Raw genomic sequence first — 17172 nt, forward strand, 5'->3', positions numbered from 1 at the left:
ACGTGCACAGAGGCGCATGCACGCACACACTCATGCACACCATGTCAGATTTGAGAGTCTAGTGTGTCTGCTTTCTCTCTCCAGTATTTTAGTATTCTAATCCATCATTGGCCTGACATGGGGATGCTGTCTCTCTCCTTTCTCTCTCCGTTTATGTCTCTCTCTCCATGCTACTGCACATACACAGCATCCAAACGGGAAGATAAAGGCAGAGCAGGGGGAAAACAAACTCCACAGCAGGGAGAGCTTTATCCAGAGAGATAAAGAGGCGGAATAAAGCAGCGACGGAGAGATACAGAGGAAGTTGAAGAGATGGAAAGAGAGGGGGAAAAGGGGAGGAAGGAGCAGGAGGGGGGGAAAAAGAGGAGGGAAGGGATGGAAATGGAAGTGGGAAAAGCAGGGAAGGAGAGGGAAATGAAGGCGGAGAGAAGAGGAGGAGGATGAAGGGTTAGTGGGATGGGCGAGAGAGCAAGAGATAGAAACGGAGAGAGAGAGAGAGAGCGACGTGTGTGTGTGTGTGTGTGTGTGTGTGTGTGTGTGTGTGTTTTGCAGTGTGTCGCGGCTGAAGCCTGAACCTCCCTGCTCCATTTCACACTCTGTAGGTCCTGACTCATCGGCGCTCAAAGACACACATACACACTGGCAGTCACACATACACACACACACACAGACACACACAGGCTGCGTCCTTCTTTTTTCTATTTGTAATTCATAAACACACACACACGCATACACACTCGTCCGCTGCCATTTCTCAGTCATGCACGCAGATAAACAAAGATGCAGCAACACGCGGTCACAGACGCTAAACTGAAAATCATGCAGCTCTTGCCCTTGACTCTCTCTGCTGCTCTGAGCCCTGCTTTTAATCTATTACAGCGGGTTCAAGAAATATTAAAGGAAGTCTCCTGTAAAACATCTCACTGTTTTGTTTTTTTTTTCTTTGGTGATGTTGCATTTACTTTGATGCTTCTTCCCAGAGCTGCTATTTTGCACCAACGACCAGCTTTGATAGGAATGTGTCAGAGACGCAGGGAGGCGAGTCGGGTCAGAGAAGAGCTGATACGACTAAAAAGTTAATTACAAGACATCACAAAGAATGTAGCCAGAGGAGACGGTGGGGGTTAACTTTTCCCTTCAAGCCCAATTTGCTAAACAAAACTCTTGCGGTGTCTGTCCGTGGAGAAGGTTTTGCTTTTATTTGCCCATAGTTGCATTTAAAAATGCAACCGCAGTGCATCTGACCAGAAACAAAGCCTTTTACTCTGGATAATCCTCACACGGTCAAACTACAGTTAAACACTTGCTGACTGAGTGACAAATGTCTGAAAACAGAAGGAAAAAAAAGAAAATCCTATTATATATATTTTTTTAATATAATAGGATTTTTATGACATTGTTCTTGAAATGTTAGATATGTTTTGCTAACAGTGGGCCACAGCTCACCACACCGTAAAGCAAGACTTCATTAATTTATTTATTTGGTAATTAGAGTGAAGTGACCTTTGAAAAGATTAATATTGATGTTTCAGATTAGAACTTGTTGTTTCTTATTACAATAACCTGTGTGCACTTTTTGGCTGTCATTCAGATGTTTGTGTCGATTGACATATTTAGGTCCAGCTTAGTAACAACAGACTGGAAGCACGAGGGGAATATCTCTGGACTAACTTTAACCCTAACCCAAGCAAAGTCCTCATAGTGGGACCCAGATCCAGATAGTTGAATGAAACATAATGGTAATTGCAATCTCTTTATCAGAGATACAAGTCTGCTTAATAAACAGTCACATGAGCAAAATACACAATGTTAAGAGACGTCTTTGGAATTGTTGAAAGGTGTTTTCACACTTTTGATGAAGCTTCCAGTCTTTGTGCTATGCTAGAGACTAAACACTCCTGGACCGACTCCTCGCTGTGCTGAACACACAGATCGTTCATTTTCTCATCTGACTGTGATGTAGGTAAGATTATAAAATAAGAGGGGTTTGCTAAATGTTTGTATTCCTTTAATATGTACCAGAACATTATGAACTGCCCTGAAGCATCATGGTCCACTGAAAACAGGGCTAGTCAAAGTCGTCTTGATGGGTGGCCGGTTTAACATTTATGGGACAATTGTAAATGCAGGAAGAGTCCTAGAAATGAACTAATGCATTATATTTCTTATGAATGAAACACTTCATTCTCATGAGGGAGATGTCTTAAATTGTCTTTCTGAAAGCATGTCTCTCTTTAAGTGAGTCATCAGCTCTTTAAGGAGACCACGTGGAAACCAAAAAACATGAAAAGACATTTAGCAGTTGAGGTCATTTTGGAGGTGGACCACACGTCCAGAACAATATCTATCTGATCAGTCAGTTCAGTCTGAAACTCTGCAGCCCTCCTCATCGAGCACACTCTCCTCTCTCTCCAGCGTTCAGTTCGAAGCGGCAGCTTCAGCTGCTCGCTCTTTTTATTTGTTAAACTCTGTCATAATGTGTGTAATAAGAGAATTGTGTGCAATGTCTTCTTATTTGACAGTTCATCAGCATTGTTTTGTATAATTTCACTGAACTCCCATGTGAAAATATTTATGCTGCTCATTTAGCATTCACTTGTGTAATTGTCTCGTTCTTGTACGCTCTGACTGGGAAAATTTCTGTACAATTAAATATCCTGTGAATGAATTGTTTGGGACTTCCTTGGACCCCCTCCTTCTGGGACTCCCTGGACTCTTTAAGAACCACTTCACTGCACCACACACCAAATTGATGCTTCAGATATGTTCCTGCAAAGTGTTTTTTTCTTTAGCTGAATGTTTTTTTTCGTGCCGACGCAGATGCACAAGCTCGTTACCGTCGGCGTGCATTGCCATGGTTACCCCAGTCTCACCTAGGCTGCTGCACCCCGGGTGATCCCAAAAGGTAAATGGAGCTGAATGATCTTTGGAAGTGTGATTCTTTTCAATACACCAACACCTGGCGAGGCACGGCAGCCATTTTGATACTTTTTTTTCCCCTGCTTGACTGACTGACTGAATCCCCCCCACCCGCGTACTCTCTCCTCCTTCCTCCCCCACCTCTTATCCTGGCAGGTGCCTGGCTGAATGGGACATCATCGCCATGGAGATTGAGGCGATGACACTTGCACATGCACGCACACACGCGCGCGCACACAGTCACGGACTCAGAAATGAGACTGGCTTTCATGAGCGAGCGGCTGCACAGTCTGACTCGATGAAAAGTTGTCTCTCTAAAGGGAAGACAGCCGCGTGGATTGAGCTGTCACTTGAAGGGAACTCTGCTCTGCTCTTTCATCCCTCTGTGTGGAAATAGACGGATCTCCCCCTCTCTTTCATTCTGTCAAATGTAAACCTTTCCTTTGGGTAACTCCAAAGTAAAGCGCGAGCTCGGGAGACAAGCAGGTGGAGATAAATGTACTCCATTTAAAGAACATTGACCGAGGCTGAAAACACCCACACCCGCCCACACCCCCGCTTCCTGTCTAAAGCATGTCAGTGTACAGTGCCAGAGTGAGGAAGGTCTAACATCACAGGGCTTTCCCCACTCTCTCCCATTTTAGTGTGTGATCCATCCCAACGCTCCATGGGTCCTGTGCTTTCTGCCTGTTGGACTGTTGGTGAAACTGTTTCTTAGACACGTGAACTCCAACCCAGGATCTTCTGCATAAAAAATATATATATATATACTATATATCTATATATATTATTAATTATATCTAATATATATATATATCTATATATATATATATATTAAGTAAGTAATCATTGACTTCAGTCGATAGAGATTGGTGGTTGATTGGTTTTAAACTGTGTTGGTGAAAAACTATGTTTCTCCGGGGGGCATATATGCGGCCCCGCATGAAATATTTCTATTTCTGATTAATTCGTTGACATTTTGCCCTGCTGAATGTGCCCCCGAGGGGATCTGAAACACTCCATGCCTCTGCTGTGTTTACCTGTGAATAATAAAATAAATGTACAAGCGGACATTTCCTTACCTCGACTTCCAGTGTGTGTTCTTCTCTAATGACTCCTGTAGATTTCTTTGTGTTGTTGTTTTGGAACTGGAACAGGCACTGAGAGGTCAAAGTGTCACTTTCAGCTTTATTTTTGGTTCTTCACACCTTTATTAGATGAACATCAGGAATATAGAGCTCTCTTTGTAAAGTCCGTCTCAGACTTTTGATGTATTATTTTTATTACTGTCATATTACACTGGCTTAATTCTGGATTAAAAAGCAAATCTGTACAAATGAATGTACTAGTATGAAAAGTATTTATATATTCACCCCATCATTCAGCTCTGACTCAAGGTCCACTTAACTACATTTTTCCAAACATAGATGCAGTTTGTTGAACTATAATGAGTACGTATGTTTTTATGTAAGTTCAGTACAGTTAGCTGTTATGGTTTCATCCATTGCACTTTTAAGGTTCCAGCGCAGTCCAGTCATTTGGTGAAAACATCGACAGATTTTACGACTTGGCCAAGACTTGTTATGGACAGTTTAAATATTTAAATTGATGCAGCAGAAGCAGAGATATCATTACTTTTATTCAGCACATTCCTTACCCTCTGTCTGGCGCCTACATTACCCAAAATGCAGCTAGATCTCCAACAGTTTAGCTGGAGATTGAGGTGTGTCATGCTAGAAGCGGCATTACAGAGGTTTGCTCGTCGCACTGTGTTCTAATTCAGTGGCAACAGATTTGTTTCAGTTTCAAACTTCTTCAACCCCAACCAACATTGACTCAAGTGGCATCTTTTGAGGACTTCAACACAGCTCCCTCTGGAGACACTAAAGGCTTTATACAACATGTGAAGTTGTACTGCATCCTGAAATATACACTGAGAGCACAGATCTTCTGAAACAAGTTATGACGGCTGCAGTACCACTCTGGAAAACCTGTTGATGTCTTCATTCATTGGACTCAAGTAATATAAAGTAAGATGACCTTTATTTTATTAACTTTATGTTAGTTGATCCAGTCATGTTATATCTGTTTGAAAATATACAGATATGTATAAAAATATACTGTTCATCTAATGTGATTAACATCCTTAAATTAAAGATGAGAGTCAGCACATTAACTTCATAAAATCCAACACAACAACAACTGTCCAGACATTTACTGATCATCTGTGTTTCAATATGGCAACCTCCATGAAAGAGGACCCACTCCCACTGTAGAAAATAAAAGGAAAAAACAAAAAGGTTCTTATTATTCATGCATGAAAACATAGTTATGAATATTATATTCTATGTTTGCCTTATTTAGAAAATAAAGGCCCCAAATCTTACACACTGGATCTTTAAGTCTAGTTTTAGTTCTAAATCTATATCAATGTGCGCATAGATTTCTACTCATTGTTGTTACCCAGTACCTTCAGTTCTGGCTATAACAGTCTGTACACAAAACAGAAACAACTTTATGGACTGGACTGTTTGAACTGTTAGCATACAGGAAGTGACACTCCAAATACTGTTAAATAGAGTAGACATGCCTTGCACAAGTAGTGTGTATAAAGCTGTGCTACAAAACTTTTTGTTTTGGTTAAACTTTGTTTAGTTCAGTCTCACCACTCTCGTAGATCTTGTTTCCAGCAGCTGCAGGCAGCTGTTTTCTGTGAAGAAGCCACTGCAGATGACCTCCTCAGCGCCATACAAAAGGCACACGCAGTTTAAACCTAAATGTTGGACATAGAGGACCATTCAGCAGCTAAAGAGACAGATATTTTTCTCAAGAGCTACTGAAGACCAAAGCAGGGCTACTGTAAAAGGAGCGTGAACAATGGGCAAAAAATTTTATTAAAGGAACATTACGTAGAAAATGGTCATTTTGCAATTTAGCACCCCCAGTGTGTAATCCCACTGTGGTAAATATGTTCAGCTGCACACTGTTGTGGAGAAATTGCTGAAGTCAAAGGTCAATGGTGAGGTCAGGAGTTCAGAAAGTGTTCAGGAGCCTCTGATGTCTTATGCTGTATTATTTATTGACGCTTGGCCAAGGAGAATTAGAGACACTGTCAAAGTACATCAGAAGTGCCTGAGTCGGTCTCACATTCTGCCTAACTCATCCTGGTGGATCGACTTTAAACCCCAAGATAACACCACAAATACTACACGCCCAGAATTAGTCAAAGAGAATGTCTTTACTCTTGGAGGTGTTATTGTCAACATATTCTAGTCTGGAGGGACAGATGTCTGTTCACGCAGATTGGAACATCAATGGCCAGCTATCTATTATGACTAGGAAGGCAGCAACAGGTCTCTTTGACCCTGGCCACCACAGTGTTGAGATAGACTGGGACCTAACACACATGTGTATTTGTTCTGATTACATTACTTATGATCAAAAACATCAAGCATGGTCAACAACAGCAGACACAGCAGCAGCTAATATTACTGACTAGTCCAACAGCAGTCCGCCCAGCTCGGTGTCTGTCTTTCAGCCTTTTATTTCACCAAGCTCTCACCAATCACTATGAGTCAGTCCCAGATTTACCCCCAAATTCCACCGAGCATGTATCTGTCTTGTTGCGGCTGGGAAACTGTTTTGGTCCGTCCTCCACAAGAGTTCAAACCTCAACAGGATTGTGAAGCGTTTAGCCCACCAGACCAGAATAGCTGCGTATTCTCCGCAGAACTGAGTGGAGACCACTTCTGGGACAATTCTGAGCCGAACTGCAGAGGGACCAATGGGGTTTGAAAGAGTGACTAAAATAGCCGCTATAGCTCCAGCAGCCGGGTACACGGAATGCATTGCAGACGTGCCCGGTGGAATTTGGGAGTTACTCTTATCCAGCAGCTTTTTGCTAGCTCACTCTCATTTTCTCTTCTTAGCTTCCTCCATCAACGTCCTCTTTGGTCTCTTCTACTCTGTTATATCCGTAGAGTCTGCCGAGGGCAGGCCTCTTGCCCAGTTCCGGTTCTGGTGCACCACTGCCCGTCAGCATTCCCCTGGGTTCCAGGCTTTCCAGGTGGTCCTAAACGCCTGTGGTACAAACACTGACACTCCTCCGGTGCTCTGAGCTCACAGTCCCGGCAACCCGGCTAATAAACTGAGCTAACATTAGCTAACAGCCAATCAGACAGTGTCAAATAACAAAGTAGTTTTTCTTTATAACAATTTGGAGATTCAAAGATTTCAGTGAGCAACAGTGATGTACAATGGCCGAGCAATCATGAGATTGACAGTCACACTAACTGTTGCTTTGAACATGCGCTGGTACACGTGGTGCATACAGATGGATGACGACAAGTAAACATTTCTATGCATCTGCAAAAGTCTGCATTAATCAAGTCTGCAAACGACAGAGTGATATTCACACTCACTGGGGAGGACATTTGCTTGAACATATGGCCACAGTAATAAGCATGCACATACATAATGATGCACACGTACTACATGCAGGGATCGCTATAATTTGAATCGACTTTACAGGCAGATTGATTTTCCTTCAGGCAGTAGTTTTAAGTACAGAACAGATTGCAGCCCACACAAATGGCCTGATACAGCAGGATCCAAGCCTCAGTAACAATACCTTGATTCCCGCATTAAACCCACTAAAAAGTCTGTCTGAGAAACTAAGAAAACCACTACTGAGCTCTTCTTACAGCTTCAATCCGGCGGTGCGAATTAGTTGTCCTGTAGCTTTTATTTTACTGGCTGAGGAGCTGCATGTTAATGTTGGCCCGATGTAGTAAATAAATCAAGTTCAATAAAAATACATTAAAATTGGATATGTGTTAACTCCTGTCTGCTCTCAATCTCGTCATCCTGCTTGCCATGGGAATTACTCCTGTCAAACTATGATGAGAATGAGTCCAAGGGTGTTTTTAATAGAGCCTGTCAGTGTGGGACTGATGAAAACACACTGATATCTAAAAACTCATTTGATGCTGGCACAAAGGAAAACAAGCACGCGCGCGCGCACACACACACACACACACACACACACACACACACACACAGACACACACACACACACACAGCACACACACAAACACACACAAACACACATATGCAAACAGTGGTAGAAAAATGGCTGTATTGCTATACTTGCAAGGACCTTCCATTGATCACATTCACTTCCCTGAACTACCCTCAGTCATCTTTTGAAAGAAGAAAAACACAGTCTTCTTCTTTTTCTTCTTCTTCTCACAAAAAGTTCAATCCACAAGCAACAAAACAGCATCGCTCAATTCAGGACACTCCACACTTGATGTGGTATTACCACTTTCTACTTGTGTTTTGACCATTATCCAGTAATTGTCACTACAGTGGCTGCTGTTCAGCAAAGACACAGCTGTGATTGCATCTGACTGCAGGCTGGATAATTCAGACACTAAACTTAGGACAAAGGTAATTTGCAGTGTTGGGAACAATGAGTCATGCTGCTCGGTGCAGTCCCCTCACCTGGATACTTACTGACGGACATGCATAAAAAAACAAAAAACAATGCTGACATTCCCCATACCTTCTTATGAAGAATGGGGTTGTTTTTGATTTGATCTTTGATAAATATATTCAATAATAAGTAGCTTCAGTTAACCAAACTAAATGTACTGCATCCCTCAAGCAGATTTGCTGTAGTTCAACTTTGTTTGTACAAGTGCACAATTAGTCATCCCTGCACAGTTCGTCTGTGCAACATATATTCAAATGTGTTATGTGAATCTATTTAGTACATTTATTTACAGTATAATATGCACATACATGAACATACATTTAATCAATTAACATTTCATTGTTTTTTATTGAATACATTTTTTTAAATTTATAATAATTTTGATTTATTTATTTTAATTGGTCAAATAACAACAGATGTTATCTCATGATGCTTTCCATACAGAGCAGGTCTAGACTGTACTTTTTATGTTATAATCAATTCCCACCATGAGCAAGCACTTGGTGACAGTGGCAAGGAAAAACTTCCCTTAAAGGCCCAGTGTGTAAGATTTGGGGACTGCATTTTCAGAACAAGGCAGACATGTAATATACGATTCAGAATGATGTTTTCATGCATGTATAATCACCTGAAAATAAGAACATTTTAATTTGCTTACTGAAAAATAGTCATTTTATATCTACAGTGAGAGTGGGTCCTCTTTCATGGAGGCCGTCATTTTGAAACACTGTGTTTCTACAGAAACCCAGAACAGACAAACTAAATACTTTTTTGTTGTTTCTCTTTACACTAGGAAGGTGAGGGTGATGTGAGGAGATTACAATGCAGCGATTACACCACTAGCTGCAACTAAATCCTATACACTAGACAGCCGGCTCACCGTGGTTACTGTCATCTTCTTACTATCAGTCTTCAGGTGTCTGAGTGGGCGTGTCAGTGTACACGTTTGATTGACAGCTGAACTTAGCTGTAGCTTTTAAGCAAAAGGCAGATAAAATGTTGTTATAGCAGCGATGTTACAGAATAATGAACACACCATTCAGCATCCTAAGGAACCAGTCTTGACACCTGCTGGATCGAAGCTGTTTTAAATGCCACTGCTGCCTGGCGCATTAGTTATGTAACCTGCGTCTGATAGCGTGTTTAGCGACTAAGGTGCAATGCAGGATGTTTACTCATGATAGATACGAAGGAAACATTAGCTATAAAGCTGAATATAAAGTTGAATGTGTCTCAGCCTCACTGCCAGACAGACATGTCACATTGGCATCACTGCTTTATGGAAATACAGTTTGAAATGAAACTATTTGATTGGCTTCATGCAAAAAAAATGTTCTGTTTCACACAGATGGAGAACTGACGGCATCTGACTGGCTAATGCAAAGACACGGGGCGTCCTGTCATTGTACCGAGAAAGACAGGACTGTGTAACCGACAACACAGATTGTATGCGGGACCAGAACAACAATTTAATTTCAGTTAGACTTTAAATAAGAAATGACATTGAAATCACCCTTAAGTCCATCATGTGTCTGTGGTGTGTGTGCTTCATCCTACAGAAGACTGCAATGCATGGAGCCCAGAGATAGTGACCTCATCCTCTATTAATCCCCGTTTGCTACATTTAGCAGCGACTCTCTTGCGACTAGAGCAACACAATGACTAAATGTTCTGTCTCATCAAAAGATAATTAATTTAAAGTGCTGTGGCAATTCTTCACATTCTTCTACACAAGGACACTGCCGTCCAACTTGGTCAGGTGGCTCCACTGTGCTCTGATGGAGTTGTGCTTTTACAGGGGAAGGAAAAACGCATTGATATGATTGGTCATTACCGCACCAGCTGTTAATGTATTCTGACCAATCTCATGCTGTTTGCGACTCTGCTGCAGTTAACGCTGTGCACCTCAGGCCACAAAAATTACCACAAATCACTCGCCACACCCTGTGCTCTTGTGCTGTGCGCCATTGATTCACAATGATAGAGCCCCAGGTGTTTGGACAAGCAAATATAAAAGCTTTCATAAAGTGGCTTTGGGTTGAATCACTATTGTGTTGTAGCAATCTGTGAGGAAAAGTAGAAATGTGAGCATTTATTTATATGTAATGGGTTATTAACCTAACTTTAAAGCCTGAATTCCAAATGCCAAACAAGCTATTAAACTCAGACTAATAAATTGTCATTTCATGGGTCTAAGCCTGGAGCCCACTACCTTGGTAGTGGTTAATGGGGACCCAAATACATAAATAAAACATGAGTAGTCCTCTCAAAGATAGAAGTACCTGAACAAACACACATGCACACTTTCGCACACTTACACACACACACAGATCTCCCTGTGAGGTCCATTCTGAGGCCTATTAAATAATCAGACGGGTTTCTTCCCCACTGGCAAAAATCAGAACCAATCGGCTGCTCCTCAGCAAACTGCTGTGTGTGTGTGTGTGTGTGTGTGTGTGTCTGTGTGTGTGTGTGTGTGCGAAAGAGAGAGACAGAAGGAGAAACGCAGGCAAGATTCTTTATATGTCGGTGTGTAGGTGTGTACGTACAAATACAGACATCGATGTTGTTTGGCTATGTGTGTGTGTATGTGTGTGTGTGTGTGTGTCCCTCCAGTGAGTCCTGCCATTCAGTCTCTGAGGAGCAGCTCCAGAATTAGCGCTGAGTATTTTCATCCTCCATGGTTCATCTCTCACCAATGACCCTGTTTGAATTCAGGCCTCAGCTTCTCTTTACCTCCAAATCCACCTCCACTCCTTTGATCTCACTCCACCGACCCCTCCCCCACCGCCATCCCTCATGCAGACAAGCTCACTCCGCTTTCTATTCGCTCTTATTCCTCTTCTCCCGTTACATACGCGTCCCGTTTGACTGATAATATTTAGCGTGAAGGTTGACATTGATACCTCAACAACTGAAGCTGCAAACAGCTTCTATTCATGCATGTAAAAACTGGAGGATCAGAAGGAGCAATGTTCAATTCAATTCAATTTTATTTGTATAGCCCAAAGTCACAAAGTACATTTGCTTCACAGGGCAATGTGAATATCATCCTGTGTTCAGAACAGTGGATGGTCTTCTCACCTCTGCGAAGTTACTGCAGGGGTCATGGGAATAAGCCCAACCATTCTGTGGAGTGTTTCGAGTTATTAAATGTAATTGCATTGATAGACAAGAACATTGCTATTAGATGCTTTTATTAGATGCATTTTGGGTAATATCTGGGGCGGCACAGTGGAGCAGTGGTTAGCACTGTCGCCTCACTGGTTCAAACCTCAGCTGTGGCCCTCCCGTGTGTGTGTGTATCTGCACATGAACTTCTGCATGGTTAAAATAAGGGAAGATTGTGATTTTAGCAAATTAACTAGAGTTGAGGTACATTTAGGGTTAGGCAAAAGAGGTTTATTTTGTCTGCAGTCAATCGATAACATTCTCTCTGACTGTTGAGCTCTGCAAAGGCTCTGGCTTGTCACCAATTTTCCTCACGTTTTCTCCAATCCAGTCCTGCTGGATTCAAACTGTAACTTCCAGTGCACATGAGGGTGGTTTTCAATAAGCATCAGCCAGGTCAAATTCTGAGGCTTTAGTTTGGAAACAAGTTCTTCAGGGTTCAATGTTTGAAACAAACTCGGTCATTCAACATGTCTGCAAAGGCGACAGTGTTTCTACCTGTTCTAAATAGCCACACTGGAAAGCAGGGAAGGTCCGTCTGTGTAGTTGTGTCACGCTGCCTTCCAGACCTCCAACATCTCCAACACGAGTGGCTTTGGGATTTCATTTGGGAAAGAACCAACGTCATCACTGCAAACCAGGATCCTTTAGCTCTTTATTTAATGCCATTACTAATAATGGTAAAAAAGTGTATTCATACTCCTGTGTGGTATTTGCAGTTCAAATCTTACAATCATACCTCATCATACCAATCATATCAGGCGTGAATAAATGGATCCAGATCTGACCTTCACTAAAAGGACTTCTTCAGTCTCGTATATAAACCAATTTTTGTTTTTTTTCTTTCACCACCCTTGTTTCTCTCTTTTGTCCTTCTTCTTCCACTCCTCCTCTGTCTAATCCTTTCTTCATGGCCATCATCTACCTAAACAAAAATGATTCTCCAGAGCCCTGACAGACAAATGCAGAGAGAGGCATGATGGTGAGCGAGGGGAGGATGAGTAGTAGGCGGAGGAAACAAAGTAAAGCTTTTAATCTGTAAATGGAGAAGGGTAATGGTCATTTAAGCATTAAGATATCCCCTCTGTCCGTCTGCTCTGTTTGTGTCTCCTTAATGCTCCTTAAACATTTATGAAGGCTGATAACAAAGAAAGACCGTAGCTACGCAGAGTAATCAAATCACTGCTGGTTATAGGGCTTTACTCGGAAGAGTGAGGGAGGGGAGAAAAAGAGCGAGAGAAGGGGGAGAGGCTGGGAATTAAGGGGAGAACACAGAGTGACAGTGTGAGAAATAGAGACAGAAAGGAGAGAAGACAAAGAAAAATATATTAGCTCTTAAAATAGTCATCTTGCAATGTGCAAATAAACTGCAGCGTGTTGCTGTCAAGAAGAATATACCACAATGTATATTATACTTTCCCTAAACACATCTCTCTGTCTCTCTCATGGGCCCTCCCCCCAAAACACCATATATTCATTTTACAGAGTGTGTTCACTGAAATTCATGACTCGTGACATTCACGGCTGAAAATAGTAGGATTTTACAAGCTAAGGTTTTGAGATGGATATTAAGTTAGATAATACCCTGTGGCAAGTTTTATACTGTTAGGCCTCATGGTATGTTTTTTTAATATGACACTGTCAGTGCAGAGGTGTTCAATCATGTTTCATGAAAGACAAAAAGTGTGAAGGTTTCCATTTTTACCTGAACACAGCCATCGACTTTGCTTACTGAAACCTTCAATCTTAGATCTGTAAATTATGGCCTTTTTCTTTTATACATGTATTATACACATTCTAAACTCTCCACAAACCTCTTTATAGAAGTTCATATTATTTGTAATTGTAGTAATTGAAATGGTGGCCAGCTTGGTTAATGTGATTTATAGAGACAGCAATTTAGTGGAGATTCAGTCATAATTTAAAAGCATGTATTTAAGCAGGAAGATTTATTTCTAACCTTGGACATATCAGTGATATAATATTCTAAATTGGTCCACTTACTCACATTTTTTCTGCTGCCTAATAATTGAATCTAATTGCCTTCTTCAGTGAATGCAACTGTAGCTCAAGGTTTCACCTGTTTTAACGGGTGAATTATAGGGAGATCCCACATGATATCCAAGCAAGTTTAAATCTGTGAAGAAGACTGTGAAATATGGTCAAAAGCCATGGAAAAAAGACATTTGGTGAGTCTCGATGTCATAGTCTCAGATGTACATGTTTTTAACTGACTTGCCCATTGAAAGACACTAGTGTGCATACTCAATGGGCCCAAAGAAGTGAAAGACTTTCCTAGCCAGTGAGCAGCTTTCACAGACATGAATGGGGCTCACCCTTGAATGCGGTATCCAGTTCTCTTTAATACATTTCAGGTAAGGACAAAAGAGCAAGGAGAAAACCAAGTGGACAAGCTCCCAAAAGTGGAAGGCCTTTTTCAGACTATTCCTACACTTTTGGACATGCATGGTGAAGTTGGGAAGCAGGTAATGCTAGCAGGCATTTGCAAGCATGAGATAAAAGCTGTTATGGTTCTAGCAAATCATGGGCTAACCAAGCACTTTGTCAAAGAACTAATACTAATCGGTAAGTGTAGGAGAGGTGATGAAAACCTTTGGATAATGGACTGTCTTGGTTGCAGTGATAACTAAACAGTGAGTCAGATCTCTCCTCAGCCGTAAGCATGTATGTGAGAAGTATCACAGTTTCACAGGACAAAGGTTAGTTAACAGGAACAGTCTTTTTAGAATAGACTGGAGATGTTAAAAATTATGAGAAAATGTCACAAAAAGATGAAGGGAGCTTGCAGATCCAAACAAAAATCCAACACTTGCATTGTAAGATGATAACAGTCAGCACAAAACTGCCATGAGCCTGCTAGCTGCTGAGTGTTTGCAAACCATGCTGGCTTGTTACAGATCTATGAGACAAATCTATGTCTATGAGACCTTTTCTGTGTATGAATACTGAATGTCATGGCATGCAGAGGACAAAGCAGCATTCTTGTCCAGGATCTTTGCTGTTTAACCAACATGGAGGTCCACATCTATCACATGCACGTCATCCATGATGATGGTCTTTAGGGTTTATCAGTAGAGATCTTGTGGCTGAGGGTGACTCTTCTTAATAACTGGATAGATTTCTGTTTCTGTTTCTGTTCTCAGAGCCCAAAGACATGATGTTCAATGCTACTGGGACTATGAACAGAAACCAAAGCACCACTGATCCAATCTCAGATAACATCCTTGAACAGACAAATGTGGCAGAGGTTATCTCTCACCTCCACTTTTAAAACCAAAGTCCAATACTTAGGTCACATGATGACAACTAAACCATCTCCATGACTACTGAACAAACTCCATTCACAGGCTAAGACCTATTGGGACATTTTCAACAAGTAGACTTGTTGCACTTTGAACTTCATCATGATCTACCTGTCACAATCTACTTTTCCCAACCTTTTTACTTCGCTTGTCTACATATCTATCAGATACAATTGGTCCTTTTTCTCTAATCTAACTGCTACATCCAGCGACTCCTTTCTGCTTTGCAGTTACTTGACCTTCCCAACCCACTCTCTCATCTGTTTCCACTGTCCATCATCAACCTGACCCATACCAGCACCTGTACACCAACCTGCTTGTCTACTTGCCTGCCTGTACTTTTCCCTGCCCAATTCCTGCTATTCTGTGGACTTAATAGAAGTTCTTGCTTCTCATGCCCAGGAGCTTTTGTATCTTTTTGTGTCAATAAATCATTGAACTGTCCCTGGCTGCCTCTATGGTGTGCAATTAGGTCCTATCCCTGTTTCCCCACCCACTGTGACAATACCATTTCCAAAGGTCAAACTTGCTTATTTGGTTATTTTGGAATCCCATTAGCTGCTATCTAGATAGCAACTCTTCTTCCTAGGGTCCACATAAGACACAAAACATTAGCAGACAGGCTAAGTCACTTATCTCTAACCCCAAAAATGTATAATGAATGTAAAAAGAGTACACTGTAATTGAAATGTGATCCGATCAGCCAGACCACATCTGGAGGTGATGCCTAGCTAATTTGCATATTGAGATTCGCTCACAATGCCGGCGGAATCAAGATAACATACATTATTGTTTAGCCATCCAGGAGCTTCCCAGCTGATGCTGGAGTATGTCATAGTAGACGCCGGCTGTCACTTGTCTCTCAATGAGTGGCATGGCTTTAAAAGGTTGTGCTAAGAGAATGTACTTACAAACACACCATTTCATTGTTTTTTCCAGCAGAATTGTATCTGACATAGTACCAGTTTGTTCTCTGCCCTCTGGCTGTGCACACTTCCTCGATAGATAGTGAAAAGGAATCCCTTTCTTTTTGGGACCAGTTAAAATTACGTTATGAATGATCAGTTCAGCATGACTAATGTTTAATCACCCACATTCCCCAAAATATTAATCCCCTATGAATACGACAGCTGACAGTGTCAGTGTTATTTTACATTTAGGGAAAAAATGACAATAGTGAATGGATCTGCAGCCACAACAACCTCTCTACAGTATTTCACTGTGCTTTTTAAATGAGTATTACATGTTTATAATATCAGATGTGGGTGTGGGGAGACATGTGGCACAAATGTATCAGAATGGATTTCACTTTTTCCACATGTGATGATCATTTGGAGTAATTTCATAAGTTCTATCTCTCCCTGCTGGTCCTTCCTCTCCTCTTGCTCCACTTTCTCCACTTCTGTCCTCTTATCCAAATCTCCCTCCGTCTGACCAGTGATGAGTTCTGGTTTGCGCTGATTCACAGTAGATGTGGCTGAGACAGCACGGCCAGGTAACAGCGAGAGGGTCAGCACAGATAAAGATGAATATCCTTCTAAAAGGAGGTAGAGATAGCAACCAAAGTACACTTCCTCATATACGATCTATACGGCCTATAGGTTGGCAGAAGCTCAGCCAGTCATCCAGCTGGCTTGCGAAGACGTGGAGGGGATGGGGGTGGTGGTGATGGGGGGTTACTCAGGGTTAAATGGAGCCAATCACAGACAGAAAAACAGCATTACACACCACATTAGGCATCATCTCACCGCTCTCTCTCCTCCTTTCTCCTCTTTCTCTCTCTCCCCCTCTCTTTCTCTCTCTCCAGGTGTGCAGCCAGCTGATAGTGTCGGCTCTATTTGCACATTCACTTGAAATTCTCCAGAACTAATAGATTCTACCAGATTCAACTAACTCAATAGTGCTGATCTGCAGCTTATTACAGCCAACCAGCCAACTAGCCAATCATTCAACCAACCAGCCAACCAAGGAACTGAACTGCAAATATAATATGAATATGAGGTCTGCATCTGGAGTGTAATCTATAAAGTCAATTCTGTATTTTTGTTTTACGATAAACTGAGGCAGTGCAGGAAGCTTAATAACATCTCCCGGATGACTGCCTGCTGCACAGCAAATACACTCCATCTCAACAAAATGTATTAATCTTGTATATTGCTGTGGTCAGGTAAACATACACCTTACCAAAATAATGCAGAAGAAAAAAATATTTTCAGCATGCACGCCATGTACCCTGGAATAATATGCTAGATTAAAGTATCC

This window comes from Larimichthys crocea, chromosome XVIII (assembly GCF_000972845.2).
Source record: "Larimichthys crocea isolate SSNF chromosome XVIII, L_crocea_2.0, whole genome shotgun sequence".
Taxonomy (NCBI): Eukaryota; Metazoa; Chordata; class Actinopteri; family Sciaenidae; genus Larimichthys; species Larimichthys crocea.